General features: G+C 40.3%; 1 protein-coding gene across 1 annotated transcript in view; it reads right to left on the reverse strand.

The window, feature by feature from the left end:
- LOC119826011 (EGF-like and EMI domain-containing protein 1) overlaps positions 1 to 18,609 on the reverse strand; it is a 576,796-nt gene that overhangs the window by 286,865 nt on the left and 271,322 nt on the right. The gene's annotated exons all lie outside the window — the stretch shown is intronic.

Genomic DNA, 18,609 nt, shown 5'->3' on the forward strand with positions numbered 1-18,609 from the left:
ATTACAAGGAATTAAAAGAATATGAAATTCCTCATAAAAAGTGGAAATAACACTGATAATGTCTTATGAGGCTATAACACTCTTTAGTTTGTACAGAAAATTTAATTATCTAAGTTAACACCCAAAGCACCCTAAAGTAGATAGGACAGGTATTATCTTTTCTCAAAAGAAATTTAATCATTTGAGGCCATAGCAGACTACATGACCTGAAAGCTAGGAACCTAGAGTTAGAAATCATCAGAGTTCAAGGCAAGAAGATTTACAGGCACCTACACTAGTAATCCAATGACATCATTTTCAAACACAGACACACACACACACACACACACACACTTACACATACACACCTGTTAAATTGTTATTTCAAAAGCATATAAAGTTTTATGACAGGCTTGAAAGGCATGTTCTAAACATATTTGAATGAAAGAAAATTCATTTTAGGAAAAGGAATTTTACCCAAGAAAACAGAGAAAGAAAATTTGGGCTGGTCATGCTGTAGGATGCTCATATCTTAGGCTGTTCACACTGTAGGATGCTCATAGTTTGGGCTGGTTATGCTGTTGGTTACTCATAGTTTGGGCTGGTCATGCTGTAGGATGCTCATAGCTTGGGCTAGTCATGCTGTAGGTTGCTCATAGTCTGGGCTGGTCATGCTATAGAATGCTCATAGTTTGGGCTGGTCATACTATAGGATACTCATAGTTTGGGCTGTTCATGCTATAGAATGGTCATAGTTTGGGCTGGTCATGCTGTCAACTGCTCATAGTCTATGTTGGTCATGCTGTAGGATGCTCATAATTTGGGCTGGTCATTCTGTAGGATGCTCATAGGTTGGGCTGGTCATGTTGTAGAATGCTCACCTTGCACTTGTAAATGGTAACTTTGAAAAGGTTAGGATTGAACTATGCACTTAGGGGCTTAATTGGGGCCATTCTTTTTATTATTTTTTCTATTTTCAATCTAAATTTAAATACCCTAAACTCCCCATATTCTCTAGCAAGAAGTCAGTCTTATGAACCCTAAACTCATGCTTCCTCACACCCATGCTTCCAGAAATGCATCACACACCGCATAGTAAGAGTAGTTCACAATGAGATAGAAATGCCTCAGACTACAAATAATAGACCATATCTCTCTGGAGTGACATCTTTAAATGCCACCTCCCACCATGCAGAAGAGCAAAGTATGTCAAACTATTTTCAAGTGTAAACAAAAGTAGTATTACTCATTGTACTAATGCTCATGGGATCCCACTTCGTCCCAGATGCACTTCTCTCTGCTGTGCAAGGCTTCAATGGGAACCCCATGACAACTGGTGTGATCAACATGCAAACCAAGAACACTTTTTCTTTGGTTTGAATTATCAGTTAAAAATAAAAAGAAAGGAAAGACCATGCGAACATATGCCTAAAATAACACACCATGTTGGGTCCCGCTTGCCCACTGTTTCCCCTTCAGGAGCCATGTATTTTACTGTCTGTGTAGATACAAACCACACTCCTCCTCACTGGAATGACATGAATTCAGGTGTGAATCTTTTCCATCTGTCTTAAGGTCACGATTGAATTCTCACAACCAGTAACCAACTTACAATTTGGAGATGAGGAGCAACCACGATGCAAAGGAGCCCTCGTGATCTCTAAATAAACTGGTCACTAATATGAACCTCTAGAGCCATGGATGTCTCTGTGTGCAAAACAGATGTCTTGAGGACAGCGTTAGCTTGTTCTTGCTGGAACACAATCCCTGAGCTAAACGACTGAACGGAGGCAGGTGAATCTTCGGAGATTTCTATCCCATGGTCTACTAGATTCATGGCTTTTAGGCCTGCGGCCAGCAGAAAACTTACAGCAGAAGGAAGTTATTCACCAGAGGGCAGCCATGGAGGATGAGCGGGCGATAGATATACAGTTGGGACAGAAAGGGGGAGAGGAAGAAAAGAAGTCCCAGAGAGACCCCGACTCGCACTTCTCACTGTCTCGATAACAGCGATGAATTAGGGATTAAGAAATGGGTAAACCACTGATTAGTTCTAAGCCATCATGATCACAGTCAGCTTCCCCCAGTCTGACCTCTGAACACCGCAATGACGATGGAGCCTTCAATAAGAAGCCTCGGCGTGGTTGTTTTATCTTCAGCCCAGAACAGTGGCATTGCTTAGGGAGCTAAGGAGGTGGCGATACTAGGAGAGTGTACTGCAGGATTCTCGGCTAGTAGTTGGGAGTCTGGCGTGTTATAGGCCTGTAGGGTGGAAGACAACAAAAGACAATCAAGCATGCCCCACTCAGCTGAGGCCCAGAGGACTGTGTCCTGCTGTCCGCTTCCTTAGGACTGCAAGCAGGTGCCTGCACACCCAGGGGTGCTCGGAACCTCATACTTGTACAGCGAGCACTTTCCAAACCTTAAGCTATCTCTCCAGGGAGAGCCTTATGATAATCAATGTGAGGGGTATTTTCTAAGATCATCAAAATCATAAATGTAAGAAGAAGAAGAGGAAATTTTTTTGAGGAAATTCTTGTTATAAGAAACAAATACAGGTCAGAAGAGCAATGTAGGGAATTTATTTTCCCACAGCTAATTCTTCTACCTGCCTGAAATCTCACCCTGTGTGAGAATTTCTTTGCTTTGTCTGGCTTTGCTTCCTTCTCTTTGCTTTTTCTAAAATTGTATCTTAAAAATAGGGGGTGGGAGATGAGCCAGCTAGTGCAGCAGCTGCTATGCAAGCACGAGGCTGTGAGTTCAGATCCCAGCTCTGGCATCGGCACACTTATGAGACAGAAGAACTCCTGGAGCTTGCAGGCCCTGCCGTCTTGCTGAACTGGTGAGCTCCGGATGAGACAACTTGCTCAGAAGATAAGGGGGTGGAGTGTGGGGGAAGAGATAGAGAAACGGATGCCAGCCTCTGTCTCCCGCACACACTTGTGCACCTGCAATCACATGCACATGTGTACACATCTATCAGACACACACGCATGCACAGGCATGCACATGCTTACCCCACATGCACATCTACACATGCATACGCATTCACAATACTCTTAGGTATTACAGATGTAATTAGCTGATTTCTTCAGACAAATGTGCTTACTTTAGCCAACTTGCTAAACAATAAATTTAGGCATGAAGTGTGACATGTCAAAACTCAATTCATGACATGTTTATTTTGCAAAATTCAAATAGCAGGTCTGATAGGGTCAGGGAGTTTAACAACTTTCAGTATCTCATGAGAGTTTAGACTTATTTCTTTGGAATTTGGGCAACAGGAACATTTATTTGTTAAAAATATCTCACTTCTAACAGTTGTCATTTGGGGGTTCATAAAATTATGGCTACAGTGAATAGTTTGCTAGGACTCAAGACTCAGAGAGCCATTAAAATCACAGTGAGTTTACTACAGAGAAAGCATGCAGATGGAATCTGTCAAGGAAGGGCTTTGGTCGTGTGGAGTCTGGGGAGTTTTGATCCCAGAGCTTCCATTTTTTTCCATACTGAGCTGGAAGTCTTAATTTCATGACACGGATGTCCTGAAACTTGTTCCATAGCTTAAGCTTCAGAGGTTGCATTGGAGTACTGAAAGGCAGCATGGCTGCTTGATGGTGTATACCTGGTGGATATCAGTCTCCAGGCTGACTGTACCAACACTCAAAACCCATATCCTACATATAATGAAACAAAATTCAGAATTATTGTTTCTGATAGTCTAGGATGGCTCTGTCTTCTTATCTTCCTGTCTTAGCCTCTGCAGTGCTGCGATTATAGGCATGTGTTATAATGTTGGGTAAAATGCATAAACTACTTTAGGCCAATCAGTTTTGGTAGCTTCTCGGTTTTATAATAAAATATTAATGTTAAATATTAATAAGTACCATTTTAACAAGCTATATTATAGTATGAAGTTGCACAAATAATTAAATCCCAGAGACAGAAATTGGAGTTCAACCTGGAAACCAGAAAAGCAAAGCAGCCAAGCCACTAGCTTTACCATACTGGACAACTGCAAACTAATCAGACTAAGCCTCTCTCTCCTGTTTTATATTCCTTCTAGTGCTGGGATTAAAGGTGCATGATTCCCTAGTACTGGGATTAAAGGTGTAAAGCACCACTACCTGGATTTGTTTCTGCACCGATCTTGTGTACCCAAGGGTGACTTTGAACCCACAGAGCTCCATCTGCCTCTGTCTCCCAAATCCTGGGATTAAAAGTGTATGTCACCATTGCCTGACCTCTAGTAGCTTTAACTTACTCTCTGGTCTTCAGGAAAGATTTGTCTATCAGAATACAAGTAATATACCACTACAGTATGATATAAAATAGCAAACTTCATTTATTTGCCCGTATTGTCTATGTGTGTGCAGGGTGAATGTGTAAGGCGACAGTGAATTTTTGTAATGTGCACAGCCATCTGTATGAGTGTAGAGGTCAGAGTAGGATCTTGGGTGTCTTCCTCTGGCCATGTTGCCTTTAGACTGGGAGTTTCGCCTAACTAAAACATCAAGCCAGCCATTTGCCTAGGCTGGCTGGCCAATGAGAGTGGACGGTTCTTCTGTCTATGACCCCCAATGCGAGGGTCTCTAGCATGAGAAGCCCTGCTTGATATTGAACATGGATGCTAGGGATTCAAAATCAGGTCCTCAAACTTGCAAAACAAAGACTCTTATTCATTGAGTCGTATCAAAAGAACTATTTATGCATGCAATGTGAAATACTTAAATTCCAAGGGAAAAATGTTACTTTATAGGAAATAGTGAATTCAGCATAGGTATGACTCGGATATTATTTCTCTTGTAAAAGTTGCATGTAAAAGAAGCTGTTGTATGAAGAGAGAAAGGCTCATGTCCTTTGTCGTTATCCAACCTCTCAGTGAACTGGTGTAGACAGATGTACAGAATAATGGAACTATCTGGGACGATACCTTCTAGTCTCCCGCACCAGATAATTTGAAAACCACAAACAGAGCTACTCTTTCTAGCTTTACTCAGTGGGCCAAGAGACTTGTGGAAACATGCAATTTAACCCACACATAGTGGACCTAAATGTCACTCTGAAAGCATAAAAAGTCCATGATCAGGTTTGAACACTGTGTGGCTCTGAGGCCTTGCAATGAGGAGATCGTGATGCGATGAGATTCGGTTTTCTCTGTAAAGACAGAGAAATAATGTGCAATATTAAGAGGCGACCGGACAGCCGGTGATGGTCAGCAAACAAGTGTGCTCCCAATCTAGAAACGTGCAGAGCAAAAGGACCGCCTGTGCTGGGAGCCTCCAATTGCACTAAGTAATAGCTCTGCAGAAAATCTAAGTCAGAATGGTCTAGGTCAGGCTGCTGGCTCATGCCCTCCCTCTGTGACAGCTCCAGGCAATTTCACCATCCAGCTGTTCTGTTTTTCAAAACTAAAGTAATTGGAATTGAACTACAGTGCTTTTCTAAAACCCTAGCAATTAACAGCACGTTCTCCCAAATTGCACTGCAATGGGAAAATGCCCATCAATCAACCCAGTGAAATAACACATTTTCTCACCAGATGTGAGATTTAATATCTTCATAACTCTCTGGCTTTACCACTTATGAATTGTCAGCTCTGCCTCAAGCTCTGCGAATTAATGGCCTACATCCCTGCTATGCAAGGATGGTTTACAGTTGTAAAATATCCCTCCCTCTTTTGAGATGTATGTACCCAAACATTCTCTAAGATATAATCATAAAATATACTAGATAGGAAAATTCCATCTGTGGATACGGGACTACGCATCCTTGTTGCCTAGACGAACTCGGTTCTCCTCTGAGTCTCAGCACAGCACATTCCTGTAGCAGGAATTACCATCTTCTCGGTGCCCGTAAACAAGAAATTACAGTGCCAAGATGTAACCATGGAAGTCTTCTACCTGATCATGGCCTCTATGATTTTCTAGACAGGAACTAAAACTATTCTGCTTCTAATTATAATACATATGCAAATTTTATCGCTCATCTTCAACTAAGACAAGAATGCAAAGAATACATACTCTTCTTTCAATGGTTGTCAGAGAGTCCTGTTCTCACTTTAGTCTCCACTCCCACTTCAAGCAGATAAGCTGTAACTACAGTTAAACTTCCTCCTCAGAGCACAGAAAAGCATCTACCGGGGCCAAGGCCCCAGACATTGCAGATTTGGAAATATATTCTTGCTTCCGCGCACAAGGAGGGAGTGGTGCACCAATGAAGGTCAGGGTTCTGATGGACTTAATTGACTTGACAAACTAATCTCCACCTGCTCTGCCCCAGTGCTTGTGCAATGAGATGGACATGGTGCACAGAAACGAAGAGAAGCCCAAGGATATGGAAGGAGATCTGGGCCTGTGGTCTGTGGTGTCACGAAGAAATGTTTCCCCGGAGGAGACTAGGTTGGAGATTATTTTCACTCCACAAGCGAAATGTTTGCATGCATTGGGATCATCCAAATGACTACATGGTTCTATTTTTTGTCTTCGGGAAAGCCAGAGAACATCAGTATTGCAAGGAAACTTAAAGGCCACTTAGTTCATCCTCCAATTTCATAAATTTGCAAACAGGTAACAAACATCATGCTATGGTACCAGCTGATAAAATTCGATCTGAATAACGTGTTATAAGTAGCCCACCATCCACTCTTGTTCCACATCCGTTTCTCATTTCCAGTATTCTGCAGCTTTGGAAGGACGACACTATGATGTGGGGGTGGGTCACAAGAGGACCCCTCTGTTGCCTCCTCCATGGCTTTCTGATTGCTCTAATAGGGATGATGCTAGGGAACGAATTATAACAGACATTCCCATGGAAAATCTGGAACCAGCTAAGTTCTGCACTCTGGTAGAGATGTACCACCAGTACAGAAGCTCACGGTGTGTCACACTCAGCTGGATGAGGAGGCAGGTTTAGTATGTACAGCTGAGTGAGCAGGTGGATTAGCCTTGGGGGGAGGGCTCTCCATTGGGGAGCAATCTCAGATTGTAGTGATCCTAGAGGTGGAAGCTGCGGCTGATATTTTCTGTGTGCACTATCAACTTCTGTACTCTGACCTGAGGAAGGCTTTATGATTCCCCTGAGCCTGACCTAGGGAAGGCCTTGCCATTCCCATGGGTCACAGACACTGGGGTCTTTGATGTGGTAATGCTCATGTCAACAATACACAGTCACTCAGGACTTTATCCGCTCCCCACAGATGACATAAGGAGAATGACATAAATGTAATTCTATACATTTCTATGTGATATTACAAAGAAGATTAAAGTGACACAGTAATAATTACATTTTAAGAAAAATTCAGAACCCATAAAAGCAAACCAATGAAACATAATGAGATGCTAAAATAAACGCAGTCTATATATAAGTCCTCTCAACAATAGAAAACCAAATACCTACTCAATAACTAGTACTGGGCAACATACTATCAGTATAAAAATTACTCTAGATAAAATTTTCACTCCACACTGTGTGGAATTTCATTATGGCAGGAGTTAATCAATTTATTAAAAAAAATGTCCAGTTGTGGGAAGAGACAGGTTCCTGATACTAAAGAAATGGAGTGCATGAGGATCTCATCAGGGGCAAGATTGATAAGCAGGTACATGAAAAACTAAAGCATAGACACCTCATCACATGAAGGCAGAAAGCAATAGAATAAAACTATGAAGTAAATACATCCGTGTGTGCATATGTGCGTGTGAGAAAGCATGTGTATGAATGCATGAGTGTGTGTATGTGTATGAGTGTGTGTTCGTGTGTGCCTATTTTTGCAATTGTATACTGACTTAAAGGTACAACATAGGAGCAGCTTTCACGGGGAGGCACAATACTGCTTCCCTCCATCTGGAACTCAAGACTGCCTCCAGGCTTCTCTAGGCTCCTCAGCCCTCTGAAATAACACACAAAGGATGGGCTTTCCACGTAAACAATTATGACTTCTGGCTTCTAAGGCCCACATATTGGATGGCTATTCCATAGTGAATGCTATTGTTGGAGTGTAGGAGGTCATTTAGGACTTCTGACAGTATTCATTCTTTTAAGGAAGAAATCTAAAGATACTTAACAAGAATTGTAAAACTATGTATTGATCTTATTTCTGCTGTTTAAGGTTTTGAGTTCTGTACATATTCTAGAGTTAATCTTTCAGATGTATAGCAGGCAGTTTTCCCATCTGTTGGTTGGTTCTTGTGTCGCTGGTTATTTTCTTGACTGTGCAGAGCCCTTTAGCCTCCTACAAGCTCATGGATAATGCTTGGAAAAATTTACTGAGCTTTTGGAATTTTCTTCAAAAACGTAAACTGAAAAGCAATTGTTTGTGAGGAAAGAGAGGAAGGGAACTCATGTATTTTTGGTGGAAGTATAACCTTGTGAAAACACTTACAAGTAGCATAGAGGTTCCTCACAAAACTAAACATAGAATCGCAATGTCATTCAGCCAGCACTCTTAAGAATACACCTAAACGGATGCGACAAGAACTCGATGGAGTTCTACTCAGCCACAGTGAAGGAAGAGATTGTGTTATCTACACAGAGACTGAACTGCAGTCTTCAAATTGAGAGACGCAAGCCAGACCTAGCGGGATAAAAGTGAAAGCAGCTATAGATGTAGTCGGCATGAGTGTGTGTGGAAACTGCCCACTGTGTCTGGAGCCAGGCTCCACAGACTCTGATTATAACCAAGTGAGGAATGGCATTGATTAGTCAGGTTGTAATCATATTTTCAAATTGCGGTGTTTACAACCATAGTAAAAATTGCTAGGAGGAGATACCTGTGCAGCTTTATACTGTTCTTTTGTGTGTTTGTCGCAGAAAATTTTAAAAAGTTAGTATGGACTATGTAATTCTTAAAGACAACGGTCCATATAAAACACAGCCAGTGTCTTGATTCTTTGATTACTTTTAGGCTCCAAAAGTCAGGGTTTCTTCTTCAAATCAAATCAAATCTCTGTTAAGTTGATTGAAAACACATTTTATCAACTTTTTTTAAAACTTGGAAAGGTACACATTCATATAAAACTAGTCCAATTTTAATATCTACACCCCAACAAGCCAGTGAGAAGAAGTTAAAGACACAGGCATTGGACAGGCTGTACTGGGATAAATTCTTCCTTCAAATAGACGGCTCTTGCCCACTTCATTCTCAGTATCTCTTTCTGCCTCCCTCTCTACTGCTTGCCCTCTCTTATTTCTCTTTTCCTCCTCCCTCTTTCTTACCACCTCTCTCATTTTCACCATGTCTTTATCTCTCTCTTTTCTTCTTCTTCTTCTTCTTCTTCTTCTTCTTCTTCTTCTTCTTCTTCTTCTTCTTCTTCTTCTTCTTCTTCTCCTCCTCCTCCTCCTCCTCCTCCTCCTCCTCCTCCTCCTCCTCCTCCTCCTCCTCCTCCTCCTTCTTCTTTCTCCTCCTTCTCCTTCCTCCTCCTCCTCCTCCTCCTCCTCCTCCAGAATACACCTAAATGGATGTGACATGAACTCGATGGAGTTCTACTCAGACACAGTGAAGGAAGAGATTGTATTATCTACACAGAGACTGAACTCTCTCTCTCTCTCTCTCTCTCTCTCTATTTATCTCTCTCTCTCTCTCTCTATCTCTCTCTCTCTCTCTCTCTCTCTCTCTCTCTCTCTCTCTCTCTCTCTCTCTCTCTTTCTCATCAGTTTTGGGAATGAACCCAGGGAACCCAGGCCAATGTTATAGTGCCTAAAATGCTAGACGTACTCTTCCAGTCAGCCTGCATTCCCAGCCCAGCTAAGCCACTTAACCTTTGTTATTCTCAGTTATCCTACCTGTTAACAAAGACAATAGCGATTTTTGTCTCATTAGAAATGTTTTAAGTGTAAACAAACTAATAAAGGTGAACACAAACCCTGGTGTCGAGCCCTTATCAATGTGCCCTGTCAGTATCTATGATTTTGTGCTAGTATTGTTTTCCTATGAACATTCTGGAATGTCCCAGTTCTTTTTTCTCTACAACAACATTTCTTTTCTTCTAAGAATCCTCACTGGATATGTGCTTCTTCTTTCAAAGTGTAACAAGATGGTAAATATTTGGCGATATTAGCTTCCACTAGAGAGATAATTATGTAAAAATGATGCTAAACTACAGAATAAGAGCCATGATTACTGTGTGGAGAATTTCTGTAACCTCCAGCGGTTCCTCTCTTTATAAGCTATACATGAAATCTGATTACAGTTTTCCACCCTAAACTGAGACATTGGAATTTATATTACAAACAGGGGTTCTCAACAGGGATCATTATCACAGCACTCACAAATCAAATAAATTGTCATTTTACCCATACACACTCTCTGTGCCTTCCAAGCATTAGGAACATATAATTGATAACTAGCAAATAAAATATGACTCCATGCCAAAGATAGAAATCCAGAACTATAATTACAGTTATTGTTTTTTTTTTATAGCCACACCACCTTGAATGTTCCCCATGTCCTCTAATCTTGGAAGCTAAGAAAGAAAGATCAGTTTGGTCAATACTTAGATTATAGTACAAGAATTATAAATTCTATCTGTTCGCTATTTGCCACTGAAAGCCTTGTTTCAATGAACATGGTGGCCTGGTATTTTGCTCTATTGTTTTAATAAATAATGAAAATTCATGTTAATTTACTCTTAAAATTATTTGCTGCATCAACCATTTTCCCATTAAAAAATATTTTTTTTAATTCCACTTGAAGCTAGCTTCAGGTATCCAGCATACCACTGCATTTTCCCCATGGCCAGCCAAAGTGAGGAGCCAAGGCTCTTCAGAGGTGTGTGCGCTTCTGACCCACAGAGTAAGGGAAGTGTTCTAGAAAGTTTTTTTTAAACCAAATGTGTGTTCATTTTGATCTAAAATAATGATTATAAAACATAAAGAGGTGTCCTGGTCTTTTTTCAGCCAATCTTTAATCCTTTTTAACAGGCTATCGTCCTTGGTAGATTCAGGAGACATTTTCAGAAGCTTAGTGTGGCTCTTGCCACATTTGAGAGAGGGGGCTGATGGAGGACTCTCATTGGTTAATAAAGAAACTGCCTTGGCTTTTTGATAGGGCAGGATTTAGGTGGGTGGAGTAAACAGAAAAGGATGCTGGGAGTGAGGCAGATGCTTCGGGCAGTCGTCATGCCTCTCCTCTCTGAGGCAGTTGTAATGGAGCAAGCCGCCAGGTCAGACATGCTGAATCTTTCCCGGTAAGACACCACTCATGTCTTACACAGATTACTAAATATGGGTTAAAGCAAGAGTTAGCCAGTAAGAGGCTAGAGCTAATGGGCCAGGCACTGTTTAAAAGAATACAATTTGTGTGTTGTTATTTTGAGGCATAAGCTAGCCAGGCGGCCAGGAGCCGGGCAGAAACACAGCCCACTGTGCCTCACTACTACAGGGGCAGGGGTAGATATGATATCACATCTAACCTTTATTTTTGTCAATTAAAAAGAGGAGTGAGTACCATCTACCACCACAAAGTTAGCTCTGCCCTAAGAGCTTTTCTTTCTTTCTCTGTTCCTTTCAAAGCCTATGAAAATACCAAGATTTTCCATATGTTTGTTCCCTTTTGTATACATTCATGTTATTTCCTTAGTTTAAACTATATTATTCTTCCAGTGGAGACTGCATTGTGGTTTGGGTCAACAGAGAATAATACCTCAGAAAAAAATCAATACTCAACAATGCAAGAAAGAAGTATTAATGGCAGGGATGTGCCTGCCTTTCAGAATGTCAGGCAAATCATTGAAGGAGCATCATTCATCAAAGGGGCTAATAGTGATCAGTGATGTGTGGATGTGACAAACTGTTTTCTCAAGAATTATCATCTTGTTCAACTCTATGAGAGAAGCTGAGGCAAGTTAACCAGATGTGGCATTGCCAAACGTCATCGCATGGTTGCATCAGGGTAATGAATTCAAAACTCTATTAATCTAAGGTTCTGCTAGGGCAATGTATTCAAAGTTAATCTAAGGTTCCATAAGGGCAATGTATTCAAAGCAATGTTAATTTCTTTCATATTATGTTTCTTCAGCCTGACTTCTTCGTTAGGAAGAAGGTGGTGCTCAGTAGATTTAAAGCGAACTTCTCCAAAGTTAGCCAGGGTCACTGCTCACTTATGCTGGTAAAAACACTACGCACAACGGCCAGTGTGGTTATCAAACACGGCATAATAATAAGAAACTTCAGAAGTGTAAGACACTTCAGGACAACTTGAAAGGCAAATAAGACTTATTTTAATACTAGAAAGCTTAGTTTCGGAGAAGTTAAACCAATTACCGGAGATCACATAGCTAGAAGCTAAACAATGCAGACCAGAGGCCACAACCTTCTATAACAAGAGATGTACTAGCTGGTAATTCTTGGAGGGTGACAGAGTCTCATGTTGGCTTAAATTTCTCATGTAGTAAATGATGACCCTGAACTCTTGATGATGCTTGCTTTGTATCTCAAGTGCTGGAACTATAGAAATGAATATAATGCCTGGCTAAGTCTAAAATTTTGAGACCTTAAAAAAATACCTTCAGTCATAAACAAACATTTTTTAAAAATGAAAACCTTCTAAAACCTGGTCTTAAATCTCATTTTAATTATTCTGGCAATATTACATTTTACCAAACTCCCAGCCAAGACCAGAATTACAGAAATCCGTGTATGCTCTACTGAAAGATTCATTAGCACAAAACATAATCTAGTTCTGTGGCAGACAAAACTTTCCGCCACTTGTAAATACCCAGGGCTTGGCAACCTCCTCTGCAGTAAATGCTCAATAATATACCATACATACAACCTAAAGAATAATTTTCTAGGTTTCAAGTTCCGTAACTGATCAGGAAGTAGTTTTTTTTCTCTTTTGTTTCATTTCTGTGTTCTTAGAATAGAAACATTTCTGCAGTCTGGAGACATGGTAGTAATATTCCTGCTGAAGAAGCAGGAAGACCTGCAATTATGTCCTTAGCATGCAAGTAAAAATCCAGGTGTGGTAGTGTGCATATGAAAGCCCAGTGCTGGGGTGGGAGTGGAAATGGGAAACTCATGGGAAATTTCTGTTCAGCTAGCCTAGCCAAATATGTGTGCTCAAGGTTCAGAAGGTTGATGGGCCAGAGAAATGGTTTGAGAGGTATAGCTTCTTGCCACCAAGCCTGACAACCTGAATTTGATCCCCAGAATCCTCTGGATTCAGAAAACAGGCTCTTGCATGTTATCCTTTGACCTCCACATACATTCTACGAGCACACATACACAAATTAATAAATTTTTTTTACAGACAGCAAGATGGGTCAGCAGACAAAAGGTGCTCCTAGTGAAATCCCTATAACTTGAGTTACATCCCTGTAACTCAAATAGGTAGAAAGAGAGAACAAAGTGTACAACGTTGTACTGACTTCCGGAGATGGACCATGACACACATGTCCTGAAATACACCGTATACTGACCACATAAACAATAGCAAGTAAAATGAATTTTAAAAAATAATAATTTCAAAGGCCAGGAGAATGGCTCGTGGGTAAAATAAATTCCCATATGATATAACAGAAGGAGAGAACAAGGTCCTGAATGGTGTCCTCTGTCCTCCACTTTCGCCATGGCAGCTGGCAATAAATAAACAGTTAAATAAAATGTATGCCTCTCTCTCTGTCTCTCTCTGTCTCTATCTCTCTCTCTCTCTCTCTCTCTCTCTCTCTCTTTGTGTGTGTGTGTGTGTGTCTCTCAAAGAAACTTTCATTTCCACTTTAATTTTTAAAAGTAGACTAAAATTTAATTAATATAAACTTAAATGTTCTAAAGCTCTTGCATTTCATGAACTTACATGTGAAAATCTGTCTCTGCTAGTATCACTGACTCCTGCCCCATCCTGACTTTAGTTATCTATTAGACGTTTATAGTGGCATTACATTTGTATTTTAATAAATAAAGCTTGCCTGAGGATCAGAAAAGTAAAGAGCCACAAGGGCCAGCCTTACAGACAAGATAGCAATGACACACACCTTTAGTCCCAGGAGCCACAATGACACACACTTTTAATCTTAGTGGCCAAACGAGTTTGCTGTAGAAACCAGGTGGTAGTGGTGCACGTCCTTAATCCCAGAACTAGAGAGGATTGTAAAACGGGAGGTGACAGCTCTCAGTTTCAGTCTCATTCTGAGGTTTCCTGGAGGCAGGATCACCATTTTCAAACTAAGGTCAAGGTAAGAGTCAGTGGCTGGCTGATTTGCAAATTTGGTCTTCAGGTTGAACCCCAATATCTGTCTCTGAGTTTTTATTAACCATGCTTCAGCTGTTTTAATAAAGGTTCACAATTTAGGTTATTAGTATCAGAAATATTCAAATCACAAGTATTATTCATATTGCCACGGTACCATCTTTTTTTTTTTTTTAACATCAATTAAGTTAGAAGGATCTCATTTAAAAATGCAATTCTAGGAAAACTTACCCCTACCTATAAGGAATCCTCAGACCAAAGTGGGCAAGATCCTGTCTCCACAAATCATCCGACTTAATGACACACTCTCCTGTCTCTTCCTGCCCTATATTCCTCCATCTGTTAAGCTATAATCCTTCCTATCTCTCCACCCTAGTTCTGGGATTAAAGGCATGCGACTTCCAAGTACTTGGATTAAAGGTGTGAGTTGCCAACACCTGTTTCTGTTTCTTTCTGACTGGATCAATTTTATGTAGTCCAGTGTGGTGTTGAACTCACAGAGATCAGTCAGCCTCTGTTTCCAGAGTGCTGCGATTAAACTTGTGCACCACCACTGCCTGGCCTCTGTGGCTAATTAATGTGGCTAGCTCCACACTCTGATTTTCAGGCAAGCTTTGCTTGTTACAGCACAAACAACAAACAAAGTATCCCCATTGCCATCTAATAACAAGAACATGATCCCCAACCCCCAATCTTTGGAGAATTTTCCAGTTGCTCATACTTGCTTCATTTTTGTTTTTACACTGTTTGCTTCTGCTTCCTCCTCTGACCAGAGCAAGAACTTTTAAAATTATAAAGCAATAGCTTGACCAGTGTGGATATGCAGAATGACTGCAAGAAATCTAGGTTTCCAGACCCAGACACATGACTGGCTATGCATTCCCACCCATTTAAAACAACACAATGCTTACTCAACACATGCACTGGTTTCCCGTACCCCTTCATCTTCTTGGGTAGCTGTGATAGCTACAGCACTGTCTCACGTGGGGTCAGACGATGGGAGTTGAGTCATCTCAGCACAAGAAGATGCATGGAGTTGCCCGGGGAAAGAAACCCAAAGCTGAAGACAGGAATGTGCTTCCACCAGCTGTCAGTGACTCTTGTGGCATTCTCTACTTTTCTATTTCTTCTTTTAAGAAGATACCAAGACTTCTTAGCCTAAATATAATAACCCTAGGCTTTCATCATGGTGGTCATTGCAGAGGAAAACTTTTAAGTATGGATAACTTGCAGAAGTTTTCCTTCTGGCTTCACACAATGATACAAATCAACTTCTGGAAACTTTGTCTAAGGTATAGTGGAAACGTCTGCTCTTTAACTCAACCTCCTTTGCCTTCACTCTTTCTCAAGTGGTGTTGTTTAGTCCATGATCCAGGAAGTGGTCATTGAGAAAGTGCTAGGAGGGTGAGGGCCAGTATTCTTAGACCCCAGAAAAGAAGACAGAGCAGGTGCCCTCAACAGAGGTCAGAGAGCACCACGTCTTTCTGCAACCATGTGCAACTTCAAAAGGAATCATTTCAACTTAAGAGTTCAGTTGGCTGCTCTGTAGTGAAGTGAATTATTCCAGCTGCTCCGTTTTTGAAGTTACACTATCAGAATTTTAAATTCTTTCCATACATCCCCTAAGGGCACATGAGCTGAACCAAGCCTGCTTTCTGTTTTATGATGTCTAGGCTGACGGGAGTTCATAGCAAAAATAACTTCCGAACATCAATCAAGCTGGGTCTGTCTGCTCTTTTATTCAACACCCTTCCTTTTCATTGTGATAATACACTCTTTGTCACATTTAAAGCATGACATCCAATACGAATCATTCGTTTAGGAAAAACTTCATGTGAAATGCAAACCTTATCAAGTGCAGAAAAATTAATAGAAACCATGAAGGAAAGAATGAAAGAGAATAGTATAGATTCAGCAGAACAGTCTTTTGTTGTACTTAAGGAAATAAAACACAATCTCGTGATGTGTTCAGGGAGTGCTGTACTTTATGCACAAGCCCTGAGAGCACCTTTACCCAGTATGGAGGTGGGGCAAGGAGAGCATTCTCAAAGTGCTTTGCTTGCATGAAGATGGAAAAGGCTAAGAAGTTCATAAATCTCAAGAATTTTCGAGGTGTTTCATAAAATTCCTTGACCTTGCTTTGGCATCAACTTAAGAAAGAAGTTGTTATTTCTAGAAACAAAATGTTTATCCTACTGTAGGCTGCAACCCATTGATGAGATGTGAAATTAATTTCAATGCCTTTGCTCATAAAATAGGAAAACAAACAATAACAACGAGCAGCAAAATCTTGGAGGAAATTGTATATAAGAAAAGGAAAGTCTCTTTCAATATGAAGTTATGAATATGTGTGTGCTTCACACATTGCTTCGTATTTACCAGACTGAAATGTTTGAAAGCTGCACCATACATTGACATCACCATAAAACATGCAACAAGGTAGAGATTGGTAACAAAGTAGTTCCCACAACTTGTCTCCTCAGTTTCAGAAGACCATGGCTAGCAAGATGCTTGGAGTGTCTTTCATAGAAATGACATTACAAACTTGCATGAAAGTGATTCAAGAAAATGAGTAAATCACAGCTGGTGTTTTCAGAAACAAAATAGACAAGAATCATGACACCTCACTTTTATTTTAGGCAACAGAACTCTGGTTGTTAAAAGTAGAAATCAGCATTGCCAATGAATTTAATTAAGGTCATGTTCAATATGGGAAATGGGGCATAGCAGAGACACCATCTTTTGAAAGCTGTGAGGAAACTTCTAGTGTCTGGGTTTGGAACACTAGCTAGGGGTTTCTATGACATCAAAGAGTCATCAATCTTTGGAAAAGGGAGGCAGCCAGCAATCAGCAGACCAGCCATGTTTCCCACTGTTTATCAGTTCCTAAGCACTCTAATTTCTAACAAAATATTTGGTTTAATAATAATGATGGTACTGATATAAGATCGTCAATGAGATTAATATTGGGTACATATACTGAATAATTACTATGCAATTCAGTCAAACAAATATGTATCATTTAAATTTTAGAATAATATTATGAGGTATTATCTATCTTCCATGTTGTAAGAAAACCAAAGATTAGACAGACTTAATAATTAATGGGATTGTTTCAAGGTTTAAATGCAAAGCAATCATGACGTCATTGCATTTCAGGAGAGTGATGAACAGCTTTGGACTTTTCTGTTCTATATATCAGTATCCCACACACCACTAAGAGGGAAGAAGAGAGTGCAGGAGGGAGGCAGTAGATGGATGAATAGAGCCAAGATTAGTTTTAGGAAATGCTAAAACATGAGTTACGTGCTCTCGAAAATAGCATTGAAAATGTGCATATTGTAATTGCTATCATCCCACATATATATGGGTCTTGTTAAATGGAAAGAAACCACCCTGAGTTGAAGATACTAAAATATTCATTTATAGGTATCTGGGAAAGGAGAAAACAGAAGGTAATAATCAAGGGGAGAGGATGGCCAAAGTGGAAATTAAAATCTAGTTAAGTCACTTCACAGCTGAGAGGTGGCTGAGGTACCCACCTCCTTTTCCATACTTGGCCTGGGCATCCATGCATCCTGAAAAAGCACTAATAGAATTAGTCTTCATTTGAGATGCTTTAACCCTTGTGAACTGTGGTAGAGAGAGGACAGCCCAGGTGAAAGGTGTCAAGCAGTCATGTTCACAGGCCAGCTCTGCTCACAGGATTTCCTAAGAAGCAACTGAGTCTAGACTACAAATGAAGGAAGCCTAGACCATTGTGCTTCAGCCATCTCCTATACACTGGTCAATTTCCATCTATGAAGGGATATTCTCATTCTGCTTTAACCCTAATTCCCCATTTTGGGGTTTGTCAATCCACATAGCTCCTGTTGCACTCTTCTTAAAATTTTAAAGATTATTTCTCCCCAAATAGTCATGTTTTCACAACAAATGTGGCCAACTAGCCATTAAAAAGTATGACATGCTTTTCTAAAATAAATGAGTTATAAATAAAACCCAACTATTCATCCTAATTATTGCCAGAAGTCATGAAAAATTCCATGTGGAGAAATTTAACTTAGTGGTCTCAGAAAGGGGGGCTACATAACATTAGGAAAACACAGCTTGGTTTAACGAATGATCCAAATTGTTCACGGGGACTACACCCCATGGCGTGTGGAAGAAACTAAGTTAGAAATGGATAAGAACTCTGAGAGTAAAACCCTTAGACTCACAGAGAAAATATAGACACACATCTTCATGACTGTGAACTAGCCCCTGGTTCCCTGGCCCCAGTGCAAAAAACTAAAAGTACTTGTTCTTTTCAAAGCAGAAACAGAACAAAACTCAACAACAACAACAAAATTGATCCATTGTGTTCTAAGGGAAAAGACATCCTATAGAGTGGGAATAAAGAATTTAAATTTATAGATTTGATGAGTCTAATGTCCAGAATATATAAA

The sequence above is a fragment of the Arvicola amphibius genome, chromosome 11 (assembly GCF_903992535.2).
Source record: "Arvicola amphibius chromosome 11, mArvAmp1.2, whole genome shotgun sequence".
Taxonomy (NCBI): Eukaryota; Metazoa; Chordata; class Mammalia; order Rodentia; family Cricetidae; genus Arvicola; species Arvicola amphibius.